This window comes from Temnothorax nylanderi, unplaced genomic scaffold, assembly GCF_030848795.1.
Source record: "Temnothorax nylanderi isolate EJ_2023f unplaced genomic scaffold, tnyl_v1.0 TNYL_tig0030_pilon, whole genome shotgun sequence".
Lineage (NCBI taxonomy): Eukaryota > Metazoa > Arthropoda > Insecta > Hymenoptera > Formicidae > Temnothorax > Temnothorax nylanderi.
This window is the reverse complement of record NW_027249092.1, coordinates 1,440,195-1,453,656: the sequence shown is the minus strand read 5'-3', so window position 1 is coordinate 1,453,656 and position 13,462 is coordinate 1,440,195. Positions and strand designations below refer to the sequence as shown.

Sequence of the window (13,462 nt, the reverse complement as noted above, 5' to 3'; positions counted from 1 at the left end):
GACGACACCCGGCGATTCGTGTATTTACTCCGCGATATATGCGATACGGGAGCAGGAGCGCGGAGCTCGGAGCGCGGGGTGCGGGGCGCGGGGCGCGGGAGTAACGACGTCAGAACGGGCCACAGGCGCCGCGGTAAACATGAGTAGTGGGGATAGAGTGGGGGTAAGGTGAATACACACGGTGCGCGCCGCGCGGTCGCCGCGGTCGGTTAGTTCGGTATGCCGGGTATGCGTATCGCATAAAGCCTACCCCTCTCTATCCCCACTGCTCATGTTACCGCGGCGCCCGCGGCCCGTTCTGATTTCTGATGTCGTTGCTCGCGGATCGCACATCGCAGAGTAATATAAGTACGAATCGCCAGGTCCGATTATTCAGATTACAGAAAAGTGTGATACATCGAATGTTCATTTAAGGCCGGTTCTACAATCAGTCGTATGTCGGATGGCCCAATGAGAGAATTTCTTTTTCGATAACGAATTTTTCTCATTGGACCATCGGTTACGTTCCGACATCCGAGGTATAAATCGCATTCGATTATACATTCTTTCGGATAATCGGTCTCACTTTTCTCAACCGTCAACTGTACTCGCGTCTTGCGTTGTGTCGCGCAGCTTCAGAATAGAATTTCCGTCGTTTTCGGAACGGATAAAACGGATAAAGAACCCGAAATCAAGGCCATCACACACAAAATGCATAGCTTAGCATAAGACCAATAAGCATCCAGCAAAAAGTCGCCATATTGATTTACATAAGATGTTCATTGGTTCAGCGCGACGGTTTTATGCTATGCTTAAGGCCATTGCACGTAACAAAGTTTTAGTCATAATCATAAGGCCGTAAGAAAATAGACCAATCACAGTCGATTATTCTCCTTGAGCTCGAAGAATAATCGAGTGTGATTGGTTTATTTTCTTACGGCCTTACGATTATGACTAAAACTTTGTTACGTGCAATGGCCTTGCAACCTATGCAATTTTGTGCGATAGCCCTAATATATCGAATGTTTATTTAATACATGTGCTTCGCGGAATTAGATACGGATGCCGAGGTATGTCGCATTCGATAATAGTGACTTTCTATTACGTTCTTTTGGACGGTTGATTTCGCTTTTCCCAACCGTCAACTTGATTCGCGTCTCGCCGTCTCGCGTCGTGTCGCTCGACTTCAGAATGAAGTGACCGGTGACCGTCGTCCATCGTTTTCGGAACACGGATAAAGGGATCGAACGGACTCTACATCGAGTGACGCCGCGATGTGTTAGCGACTAGCGACAGTATATCTATCAACAATAATTTAACCTCATATTTAATCGTGTTTGACAATTTGGCGATCGTGAGAAATAGACACAATGTTTTCATAAGTCGATAATTTAATTGCAGTTAACCAAAATCGCCTAGTAATTGATAAAGTAGCGATCGTATTATTTTCGGTTGGCATGTTCCGCGGATATTTCTCTTTGATCTTTGATTTTAATTCATCAATTTATTCCTCTTACGTCGCTTATATTGCAACACGTAAAAGTAATCTCGATGTTATTTGTTGTTCAAAGTGCGAAAAGTACAGGTGTAGGAGGAGCAAGTAGCGTCCTCGCGACAATTGCTCTTGACGAGTTGGAGTGAAGTTGGCCGCGCCGGCAGCGGCCCGCGCGCGCGATTTGCTAAATTCCGCCCGCCATGTTAGATTCACTTGTCGCGTCTACCTGCGGGACGTGGTGGACGACATCGTCACGGCCGTCACGTCGCACGGGCGACAAGCGGATCGTATAGCTTTTCCGCCGTAATTCTTTCGTCGCCGTATAATTAAGGCTGCGTTCGCGCGTTGGGCGCTTTGGTGCTGAAAACGTCAGTCCTCGCGTCAGTCTATCTTTATTGCATATTACATGTTGAAAAAAGATGGAGTGATGCTTTCAGCACGAAAGCACCCAAAGCGAACGCAGCCTAAGTGTAATTAAGTACGCGCCGCGTCGCGAGATTAATACCGGGAGTGCCGTGCCTTTAGTGTCGCACGATCATAAGCGATCGCGATCGCGAGTCGATTTTCGCGAGTGAATGTCGTTATTGTCGCCGACGCCACGTCGTGAGTGAGCGCGTCGATGGAGATGTGAGATTTACGAAAGTCCGCCATGTTAACGTCTACCTGCCGGGACTTGTGGGACGTCGAGCGTCACGGGCGTCAAGCGGATCGCGGATCGTATTGGTAGCATCGTTCGTAGCTTCTCCGCCGAAATTCTTTCGTTGCCTTGTAACCAAGTACGCGCCGCGTCGCGAGATTAATACCGGGAGTGCCGTGCAAAGTGTCGCGCGATCATAAGCGACGATATCGTCGATTTTCGCGAGTGAATGAGTCGCGTCGCGTCGTGAGTGAGTTTTAAGTGCGCCGACGGAGATGCGACAACGGATCAACGGAGGAGGCTCGAGGAAAGGAGGAGGCCTGGGAGGCATCGGGCGACAGCGGGGCAACCGTGGGGTAAGTAATTATTTATTTATTTATTTATTTTGCTGTCCTGTCAGTCCTAGCGGATTTCCGTCACTTTTTCAAGCGCGACTTGATTCGCCCATTACGTGTGATATTGTAAACGTGTACGACATTGTTCGTACAATACCGTTCGAGGTTTAACACCGGCGTAATTCCGCAATTTCGGTATTCGATCTCTGGCATACGCGAGAAGAGATTACGTCGCGTCTCTCTCTCTCTCTCTCTCTCTTTCTCTCTCGCTTGTTGCTTTCTCTCCCTTGCATTTTAAAATCAGATATCTATTAGAATAATGTTTTACTTCATATAATTATTTACTTCAAGTATCGATTGGACCCTGCTTTAATGTAAATATATTTTTATGTTACAGATCAACGCAGGGTTACTTACAACTTACAACTCCGCTGTTGCGCATCGGCCGGTGAGCTCTTCCTTCCTTTCTTTCTTTTTTTTTTTTTTTACTAAATCTTAGCGCGCATTGAGAGAGATTCGCTGAATTTATGAGACTTTGGATTTAGGAATGAGAAACTCGGCGAGGAATTAGCTTACTCGAGCAGTTCTTTGGACTACGAGCGAATTTTGTGAACGGGGGAAGATACATTTCCAGTAATTAGCCGCTCTCACGACTGCGAATTTATGTATAGGTGGCCATTTATTGAGAGATAGAGGCTACGGTCAACGTGACACTACAACAAATGCTTTGGAGCGTTCTTCTTCTTCTTCTTTCTTCATTGAAAGAAAAGAGAAGAGGAATGCTTCGAAGCATTTGTAGCGTCACGTTGACCGTAGCCAGAGTCATTTGCCGATTTCGCGGCAAGATCTATCAGATAAAATCGTGACGTGCAGTTAGTCGAACTGATTGCTGCGTCGCGTCGTTGATCGCGACCGCGCATCGTGTCGGAATTTTATTCGGGATGCAGCTCGTCGACGACGAGCGGGCTGGCGCAATATTGCCCCCCCCCCCCGTAATCAGGCTCCTAAAAGCGAGGTTTACGGCCGGCGAGCTTACGCAAAAACCCAATCATATCCGCGTATAACGCGGCGGGAGAAAAATAGCGTCACGTAGTGAGCGCTCGGGTGTCGCATAAAATTCCGGATCGAGGACAGGGATTTTCGTCCGATCGAATAACTGAGTCGTGGATTTATATGTTATAACTTAATGGTGACAACGAGAGAAGCAAGCATCGATCGCTCGCTCTTTATTGCTATATTTTAATCAGGTGTTTCTGAGACGCGACGAGCGTGTGATTCATCTACACGCGTCGTTGTGCGATTATAAAATTGTTCTCAACAATTTCAAGCAGGGACCCGGACCGGACGAAAATATCGGTTCGATTCCGGTTTCGGTACATTAAAATACTTAATAAAGGTTTCAGTTTCTGTTTCGGTTTTCTAGCTAATAAAAATATCAGTATTGCGCAAATTACAGTTTTTTCGGTTCCGGTTAATTAAAATTTTTTTTGTGGCGGTCAGCTGTCCACCACGAGCGCGCGACGGTACGCACGCACCGCGGGCAGTATGACGGGTGGCGCGCGGCGCGGCGCGCGGCGCGGCGCGGGCGGTAGCACGGTATCAATCGATACCGCCGTGCTACCGCCCGCGCCGCGCGCCTCCCGTCATACTGCCCGCGGTGCGTGCGTACCGTCGCGCGCTCGTGGTGGACAGCTGACCGCCACATTTTTATTTAAAATTTGTATTAAATTAAATTATTTACATATTATCAGCTTTTTATTTAATGATTTACTTTTAATATGTAATTGTGATAATAATTGTATCAATAATTATGTGCAAAGGATTAATGGACTTTAATTTAAAATTATAGATTATTTTTCACATATATTTTGTATTTTGACAATTAGTAGTCCTGAGTAATGAGGAGGGGAGGGAAGTGACTGACCACTTTTATTTACATAAATTACAAAAATATTTTCTAGGCTTTAGAATCTATTTATTTCCGAGCCTATCCTTTTCAAGGCAATAGATTATAATATATGCGCAACTTACAGTTTTCTGTATGTCGGATGCAACTTGTTCGTAGTTAAGGGACGCGAGACTGCAGCCCGACGCTCGCAGATTTCTCAGTTGCGTAACGAACGGGCGCCTGCTTCGGGCGAAACGCGCGCTGATTCGCGAAATTTATTTGTCGAAAGTTTGCTCGTTAAAAGTGCGAGCGAGAACGCGTACGATTGTTCTGCAGGTCTTACTTGTACGCGGGCACATTGGATAGTACTTTTCGCGCGCTGGCCTCGTCTCTTTCATGATTATTTTTCCTCTTCTTTTTTCCCCTCTTCTCCGCGCCGCCTGCAACAACGAAAAGCACTGGGCGAAGGTTTCCACGATTCACGCTCCTTTCTTTTGCACCCTTTTAACGCGAGTGTCTCACTGTTTGTTTCTGCAGTCTTTTAATCCTTAACTGGACAGTGACTCATTTAAAGATGTACAAGTACTTCGCGTCTAATACGCTGTAATTTATGACTAATTTATTCGATGTGTGTTACGCACAATCACGAATAAAAATTATGTACAAATTGATTGTACGCTGATTGGTATTACACGTATTTCTAATTGGAAGTTAGAAAAATTTATTCTCATTAATTAATAAAAAATATATTTTATATTCCATAAAACTGTGATCTATTCACATTTTTGAACGCTGTAAGGCCTTCTTTTCAAATAAAATACTGAATTTCAGACAATGCATTTTCATTACTTTAATTATTTTTAATTATTTTCATAACTTGATTTACACGATGCAACACAAATAAAATATTTTATAAAATAATTTATTTAATAATTGTAGTTGTTCACCAATTAATTCCGATTATTATGATGTAATGGTATTAAAATATTAAATATGCAAACAATTAATTATATAATGTAATAAAAAAAATGTACTCACCAGCCGTTGTTTCGTCGCAGTCGGTTGGCTCCGCCACTGCTCCAACACCACACGGCTGACCATATTCGTGATGTTGTCACTTACGACAGTCTATAGTCGATCTCACACGGCACTTCTAAATTTCACAAACGCGATATACTTTCACAAGCGTAAAGTACGATTATTCCGATCGAATGATTTCGATCGTGACGAGCGCGAAATAAAATTCTACGAGACGGTTTTGTCGAAAAATTCGACGTTGCTTCGACGGGACGCCGCATATTTTTTCGAGAGAAGACGACGTCGCGGTTTACGGCGCTGGTTTTGATTTCTTGCGCAGTCTTCTCTTTTCGTCTTTCCAGTATTTGGCGAACACGAAGCAGTTCAGATTTTCTGTGCTTTCATCTAAATCTGACTGATCGCTTGCGATCATTACATTTTATTTTTTCGAAAGAATATAATCCGACCCAAGTTTATGAATAATGGCAAAAGTGGTTTTCAAAAACTCAAATGATAACTTAAAAAATACAAATCTACAATAATATCATTTATTTAAATTATTCTAATACACTCTTAAGCATGTGTCGCCAAAAATTGGAGGTACACGTTGAAATAAAAACCCTACGTAATTACGAGGGACATAAGTACCATCAAAAATAGAAGGGAAGATGGTACCTCGAAGTCAGGAAGTACATTACGTACCTCCAATTTTTGGCGATACATGCTTACCGCATAATGTACTCTTAAGCATAATGTACTCTTAAGCATGTGTCGCCAAAAATTGGAGGTATACGTTGAAATAAAAATCCTACGTAATTACGAGGGACATAAGCACCATCAAAAATAGAAGGGAAGATGGTACCTCGAAGTCAGGAAGTACATTACGTACCTACAATTTTTGGCGATACATGCTTACCGCATAATGTACTCTTAAGCATAATGTACTCTTAAGCATGTGTCGCCAAAAATTGGAGGTATACGTTGAAATAAAAATCCTACGTAATTACGAGGGACATAAGCACCATCAAAAATAGAAGGGAAGATGGTACCTCGAAGTCAGGAAGTACATTACGTACCTACAATTTTTGGCGACACATGCTTAAGGGTGTACATACCTGTATTACTTGTTTCTTCCAGTTTTTTTTCAAATACGGATACATGTTTTGTCGGTGGATGACCACAATATATACACAAAATAAACGATTCTGCTGCTGCTGCTGCTGTATCACTGTCTAATTTGCGAATGTATTCCATGCATTCGCACTGTGACTCCCGGCACGCACCGCGAAATACTCCGCGAATGTCACTGCTTGTGAATATATTCATATTTATGTTAGTTGCGTAAATAATATAACAGTCATATAAAACGGTCTAAGAATCCTTTGCTCGAGCAACGATATGACACGTCCGCGTCGATGCCACCTAGTGGTTATGCCACTGCTATTCGCGAATGTCTTTTGTTCAACAAATATCGCAATCATGGTTGACGCCGAGTATCTCGAAGAAATCGATATAATTCATATTTTTATTTTAAAAACCGTACATATGCAGCACACAGAAAGAATGGTTTTGCTGAAGTGTCTAAAAATTTAGCTGAATACAGATCTGAAAGTAAATTTTGTTGGATCATCAAAATAATTATGTAGAACACCTAAACTGATTGCTAAAATGTCAATTTTTTACAGCATTATCATATTTCAGCGACTTACTATAATTTTGATGGTGCAACAAAATTATTTTCAGATCTGTATCTAGCTAAATTTTTAGATACCTACAGTCGTTTTGGTTCGACCCAACTGGCCAAATTAATACTTTTCCATATAATAATAATTTGGCCAGTTGGGTCGAACCAAAACGACTGTTGTTTTGAATTATTTACTGGCGACGGAAGTTACTTGTTTTGTTTTTAGATACCTACTTCAGCAAAATCGTTCTTTCCGTGTACATATTTTTATCAGGGTCTAAATATCGCTAATATATATCACTAATGTAAAATGTATATAAAATAAGTCAGTTGTTGCGATTTGTACACTATACTTTCTAAGATCATGGATACGATAAAGTCTCCATCGTTTCCAGAAACAGATCAATATATGATTCAAATGAATGTTACGCGTCAAACTGGTTCGCAAATAAGTGTAATGAATTTTATATATGTACTAGTAAAACATTTAGCGTTCATGTACCACTACTATGATGTATCCCCCTGAATCAGCTTTATCATTAAATTCCACTTTGGATGATATATCAGTTAATTAGAATCTCGACATCTATGTTTCAGTATCATTTTACAGATACGCTTATAATAGATTGCAAGTTCGAAATTTTTCACGATCTAATAAATAAAACTGTACGTATGAATTTACAATCATCCACAGTAGTATTTAAAGGGGTGAAACGTTTTGAAGACTCGACCGTTGAATTTGAGTCTAAGGATGAGAAATCAGTGAAATTTATGGAGAAGAACAGTATTATAGCACCAATTTCGAAAATGGATTAATGGATGTACTGGCGGTAGCGTAAAGGGGCTTTCGACGGTCCCACGAAAAAGGCCGGTATGTTATATCAAAAGAATTGTTGTACGTCACCAACAGTAACTATTTTAAGAATATATATTTTACACATGAGGGAAAAGAGAAAGTTATGACAAATGGATTAATAACGCGTAATGAGTTAATATTTATTTTAAAGTAGATTAGTGTAAAGTAGATTATGGCATTTAAAATTATCATGTGAACATTATTTGTTACGCTTTGTGAATTGCTTATTACTTTTTGTGAATTATGGCAGAAAGGATAAAAGATTTATGGACATATTATAGTTATCTCACGAATCTCACGTGTTGGCGCTGAACGACCCTCCTTAAGAGTTCCAAGCTCATTGAAGCATGCGATTATCTTTTACTTTAGCCGGGGTGTCGAAGTTGGCCGGCCTTGCAACGTGGGAGAAGCGGACGCGATTCCCGCCACCGCTGCGAGTCGAGCCCCGGCGCCACTGAATTCCATGCGGCAACAAATCTCGCACAGTTACGCGGCGTCTCTGGTCTTCAACATGATCCTACTAGGCTCGGTCTGTAGGGTACCCGTGGGCTCGATGCCGGTGAACACTGCACGGGATGTCATCGAGATGGCCACGGAGATGATCAAGACGTATCCACGCGTCAAGCTACTGCGCGACTGCAACAACATCACCGGCCACAATATTCAAATGGCTCTGAAGCTCACGTCTGAAGGAATCAAGTGGGTACTTACGTCCTTGAAATGGTACATAGGCGGCTGAACATTAAGTTTGAGTCAAAACTCGACTTCGACAATAACGCGGAGCGAAGCAATCTGATCTTACGACTCCTCGAGATGTTCATTGAGGGCATGGACAACCGACACTGGCGGAAGCACTACTCTAGATGTCTGCAAATCTTCTTCCAGCTGCATTTTGCCACAGTGAAGGATCTCGTCTGCTTTCTCGCGCAGTTCTACACAAAACCCGTCAAGATGCAAACATCCTATCACTGTTTGCAGATTTCCTTACTGCTGCCAAATCAGTGTAAATCCGTTCAGTGGGCATTCCAAGATCAAGACTTCGTAACCAATTTGCTGCTTTCGTTGACGAGACGGAACAACGAGTGCAGAAGAGTGGCGGTGGACATTCTAAAGAAACTAACGCAGACCTTTAGTCTCACCGCAGAACCGTTCTTCGTGTTACTACAAAAACTGGCGACAGAGAATGGGGAAATCTGCAATGAACCTGATCATCTTGCATTGAGCTTCTATTTCTTGCTCTCTCCAGATCCACATGTGTCTCATCAAATCAAGGAACACAAAAAGTTGCAACAAGCTCAGAAATTAATATTTAACGTAGTGACGCAGCAGAATGAAGCGCCAAAGATTCCTCTGGATTGAAGATCCCAGCTCTTCGATATTCTGGTGAACGTCAACAGCACCGAAATCCTACGGCAACTGGCTCCAATGGGTCTTCAGCTTTTACCAAAGCTGACGGAAGATCCAAAAAAACCGGTCAGCCGGTAACGCTTTACGAAATATACTGGAACGTTTTACCATAAACACGGTTGACGCCCTGAAGGATGAACAAGTGTGGTTGCTCTTCAAGACGTGCATCCTGGTACACGAACCCTGTGCGGTATTGGATTCCGGCGATCAAACGTCGTTGAGCATTATCGTATTGAAAAGGATCAGTGCAATCTTCGATATGCTATCTCACGATCTCCAGGTGAGCATCCTGTCTAAAGTGCTGGACGTGATGATCGATTGCGAGATGGTCGACGTGGTCTCCGTCGCGGGCAAGACAATTCGCCGGGTATGCTTGAAACGCAATGCCAGTGCACTACGTTTAACACACATAGATATCCATTCACGAAATAACTTATTACTATTTATTTCTATTTTAATTTGACACGGCTACTGGGGGCAAATCTCGTGGAGACCGTGGACATGTTCGGACGTGTTTTGTCCTGAATAATTTTTTAAGATTGTTAATGCAATCAGCGCCGAGATTAGATTGAATCTTTCGAGTCTGTATTTATTATCTTCGACTTGTTCTTGGCCGTTATGTGATCCCGAGGGGGATTAGGTGCCATAAAATCAAAGAAGAAGAAGAAGGCTATTGGGGACCACGGCACGAGTCTCGTGCGTCAAGAGGCGTAATCGTTTCTATACCCGATAACTGGCTCCTACTCTCGAGGGACCAGCTATGCACTCACTGCCAGCTATGATTCACAAAAGGTAGTAGCCTTGCCACTGTTAACAACGTGGACGGGAGCGAGGCCGCCGTGGCCAGCATGATTACCGGTAGTAGGTCCGACGCACGTTACACGTAACTTTCTTCAACTTTTTAATTCGTCATGATTATCTGTACTTAATGCATTAAATTATGCGTTTTACTCATTGATATTGTTTAACAATAATCTTATCGTTGCTTATTAAAAATGCAACGATAATCTTATCATTGCATCTTTAATACGCATATATATCGATGCTGTGAGATTTATATCATTATTACTCGTATAAAACCGGGTACTCACTAGGACCGTGCAACGTGCAACGCAACGGTTGCTACAATTTTTTCACAATGTGTTTGTTCCGGAATAAGACGTATTCACTAGTTGCAGCAACCGTTGCGTTGCACGTTGTACGGTTCTAGTGAGTATCCGGGATAACAAACTCCCTCCGTGATTATATCTCCGATTTAAGATGAGCTTAGTGTACTCTCAACGCAAATACGTGTGTTAGAAATTCGCGGTTGACTAATGGCCGCTGGACATTAGTATACTCTGCCTGTTGCGTTTCGCCGCGAAACCTAAGGCCGGGTACTCACTAGGACCGTGCAACGTGCAACGCAACGGTTGCTACAATTTTTTCACAATGTGTTCCGAAATAAGACGTACTCACTAGTTGCAGCAATCGTTGCGTTGCACGTTGCACGGTTTTAGTGAGTACCCGGCATAAGATGGCTAATAGAATGGCTGGCATACCTACATATACAAGTATTGTTAGTGCCTAATCGCTGCACTTTGTTTGCTCTCGAAGGAATGTACGCGCTCGAGCTCGTGCACCTTCTGACATTGCAACACAATACGCAGTGTGATGTATAGGTATCTCTCAGGGATCCTCGTGACCAATTTGCCGGAAAGAATCGCAAGTCTGTACACGGAAAAAAAAGAAGTTGCTTTAATTAAATGTCGATGTCACGGGCTGCTACGAGCATATGTAGTTAATTCAATTGGATATTATTGGACCAAACAATTAAAAAATTTATCTGATGTTTTTTGTTCATTAATATTGATGTGTTGCATCAATAAATTTTATCTCAATAACACTGATGCTGTTGATACAAAAAATGATGCTGTTGATACATCATTTTTTTCCGTGTATATTTCCCTTATTACCTGTAGCATAGCGTGACCTTGCGATCTCGTAATATCAGGAATTGAGCGCTAGTCAAGCGAAAAGCTTTAGAACTCCTCAACGTAAATCGTGTAGATACTCTTTGAAAAGAAGCTGAAACTCTCTAATCAGAACTATCGAATTTTAAAGTAGGAGTGCCAGCTTTACACACCCGTCGGATTATATCCTTTCGCGAATTTTTAGAGCTATGTCAACGACAGGAAAAATAAAATGTAATGATTGCAAGCGATCGGTTCCGATCGGTCAGATTCAGATGAAAGCACAGTAAATCTGAACTGCTTCGTGTTCGCTCCAAATACTGGGAAGACCCCTGTTGAGCTGGCCCCCCCCACCTTGCAGAAATTAAAAAACAAATAGCGCAAAATTACAAGCTATTTATGAGCTTTCATATCCTGCAGATTAAAATTTTTGAGCTCGTCACACTGAACAGGAATTTAATATTTTTTATGGGGGGGGGGGGGCTGAGTCAACGTTTAAAAATAGATATTGAATTGATCTTTACGGCAGAATTAGGAGCTATTTATAAGCTTTCAAAGTGATATAGTTTCGATTTTTGAGCTCATCCCCTTAACCCCGAAACAACCCTTTAATTGATTCAACTCAAGAGAAAAATGTTGAGAAAAATTTAAATATATCGTATCGCGGATATAATTCGTATAGCGTATAAACTCTAAGAATAAACTCTTAAAATACGCGCCTTTTGATTATTGAGCTACAACCCCTTTGCAAGAAAACCATCCCATCTTTTCGGCTTAATAGAGAACTGTACTTAAAATGAATAAAATTAATTATTTTGCGACTAAATATCGTTTACTAATTTATGAGCTCGCAAAATACATGCATTTCGATTATTGAGCTACAACTTCTTCGCAAGAAAACCACCCCACCAGTGGTACAAATTAGTACAAAATGGGTACTAAATATTCTGATAGGTCCGGTTTGATTCTGCCGATTTGGTCCTGCTAGCTTAGAAGAGGTCGGTGCGGCCTAGTATCAGGCGTAAGTATCATCTCACAAAGCTCACAAGAGTTTCATTACAACCGTAAGGAATTTTACTATAGTTATACACAACTAAATACTTTAATTTTTATTAATTAAATATTACCATAGAATAAAATTCTCAGTAAAGTATGTAGTAACATAATTACTATTTTTCTTTTAACGCTTTAAACATGTCAATATACAAACATATACATGTACATACCTTGATAATCAACAGCACGATTATTGGAAAGCGAGAATTTTAACTAAAGAATTCGTCGTTCGTCCGCTCTATCATCTGACTTATTCGTTTCACGCTCGCGCACGAAACATACAGCGTCATTATCATATTACTCGGCCGTTATCGCGTTACGGCGCGCGCGGGATCGAGTGTATCGGTTTTTGCCGATTTCTCCGGCGCGTTCTTTCTTTCTCGGGAACGCGCGGGAGCGCTTCCCGCAATTATTTCGATGCCACGTGCCCCGTCCCACCGACATGTCTCTTATTATCGGAGAAGGGCCGACGAGGACGGATGAACGCCGACCGCCGTACGAAGACGGCGATACGAGATCGCACCTGTCGCCCCGTCGCGAGAAAGCAAGGTGCAAGAGCGAAGGTAACACTCGCGCCGTCCGCGCGATATCGGGCTAATGAGCTCGCGCGCGCGCGTACACGAGCGTTTCTGCGAACGCGTGCGTCTACAAACGTACAAATACAAATGTACCGATATACAAATGTACCCCGAGGAAACCGTTGGAAAATTATTCGAAAGAAATTCTTCTCAACGAACGTTCATAATCTTTAATAGACGGCGAGCAGTAGCGATCAAAAACTATATGCACACATGAAGCATTATAACTCGTAAGAATCTGTAAATTTTTTTTTGAAATGTTGCCGAACAATTGTGGTACATCTTTCATAGAGTGAATAAAAAAAAAAACCATCAACAATTACAACATCGATGTGGGTCGGTAAAGCACTGTTATTTCGCCAATCGACAATCACAATGACATTGAGTCATTAAAATGTATGCGGTGCATATATTTTGCAGTTATTCTCGAATTCTCGATATTCAACTGGTTTGTCTCATTATAATATGAGCGACTCATCATGATTTTCAAGCCACTGTTTTACGCCATTGCGGAGCGTGCTTATTAACTGACGTTCTATAAATTATTTTCAAATATTTTTTTGCCATTGTCGAAAAGT

General features: G+C 42.1%; 1 long non-coding RNA gene across 1 annotated transcript; it reads right to left on the bottom strand.

Moving 5' to 3' along the window:
- Positions 1-4,343: 4,343 nt before the first annotated feature.
- Positions 4,344-12,657, bottom strand: LOC139770443 (uncharacterized). Its single transcript, XR_011717741.1, has 3 exons — positions 12,477-12,657; positions 5,373-5,487; positions 4,344-4,774 (listed from the first exon to the last, which is right to left on the bottom strand). It is a non-coding gene; the product is annotated as an uncharacterized lncRNA (long non-coding RNA).
- Positions 12,658-13,462: the final 805 nt, after the last annotated feature.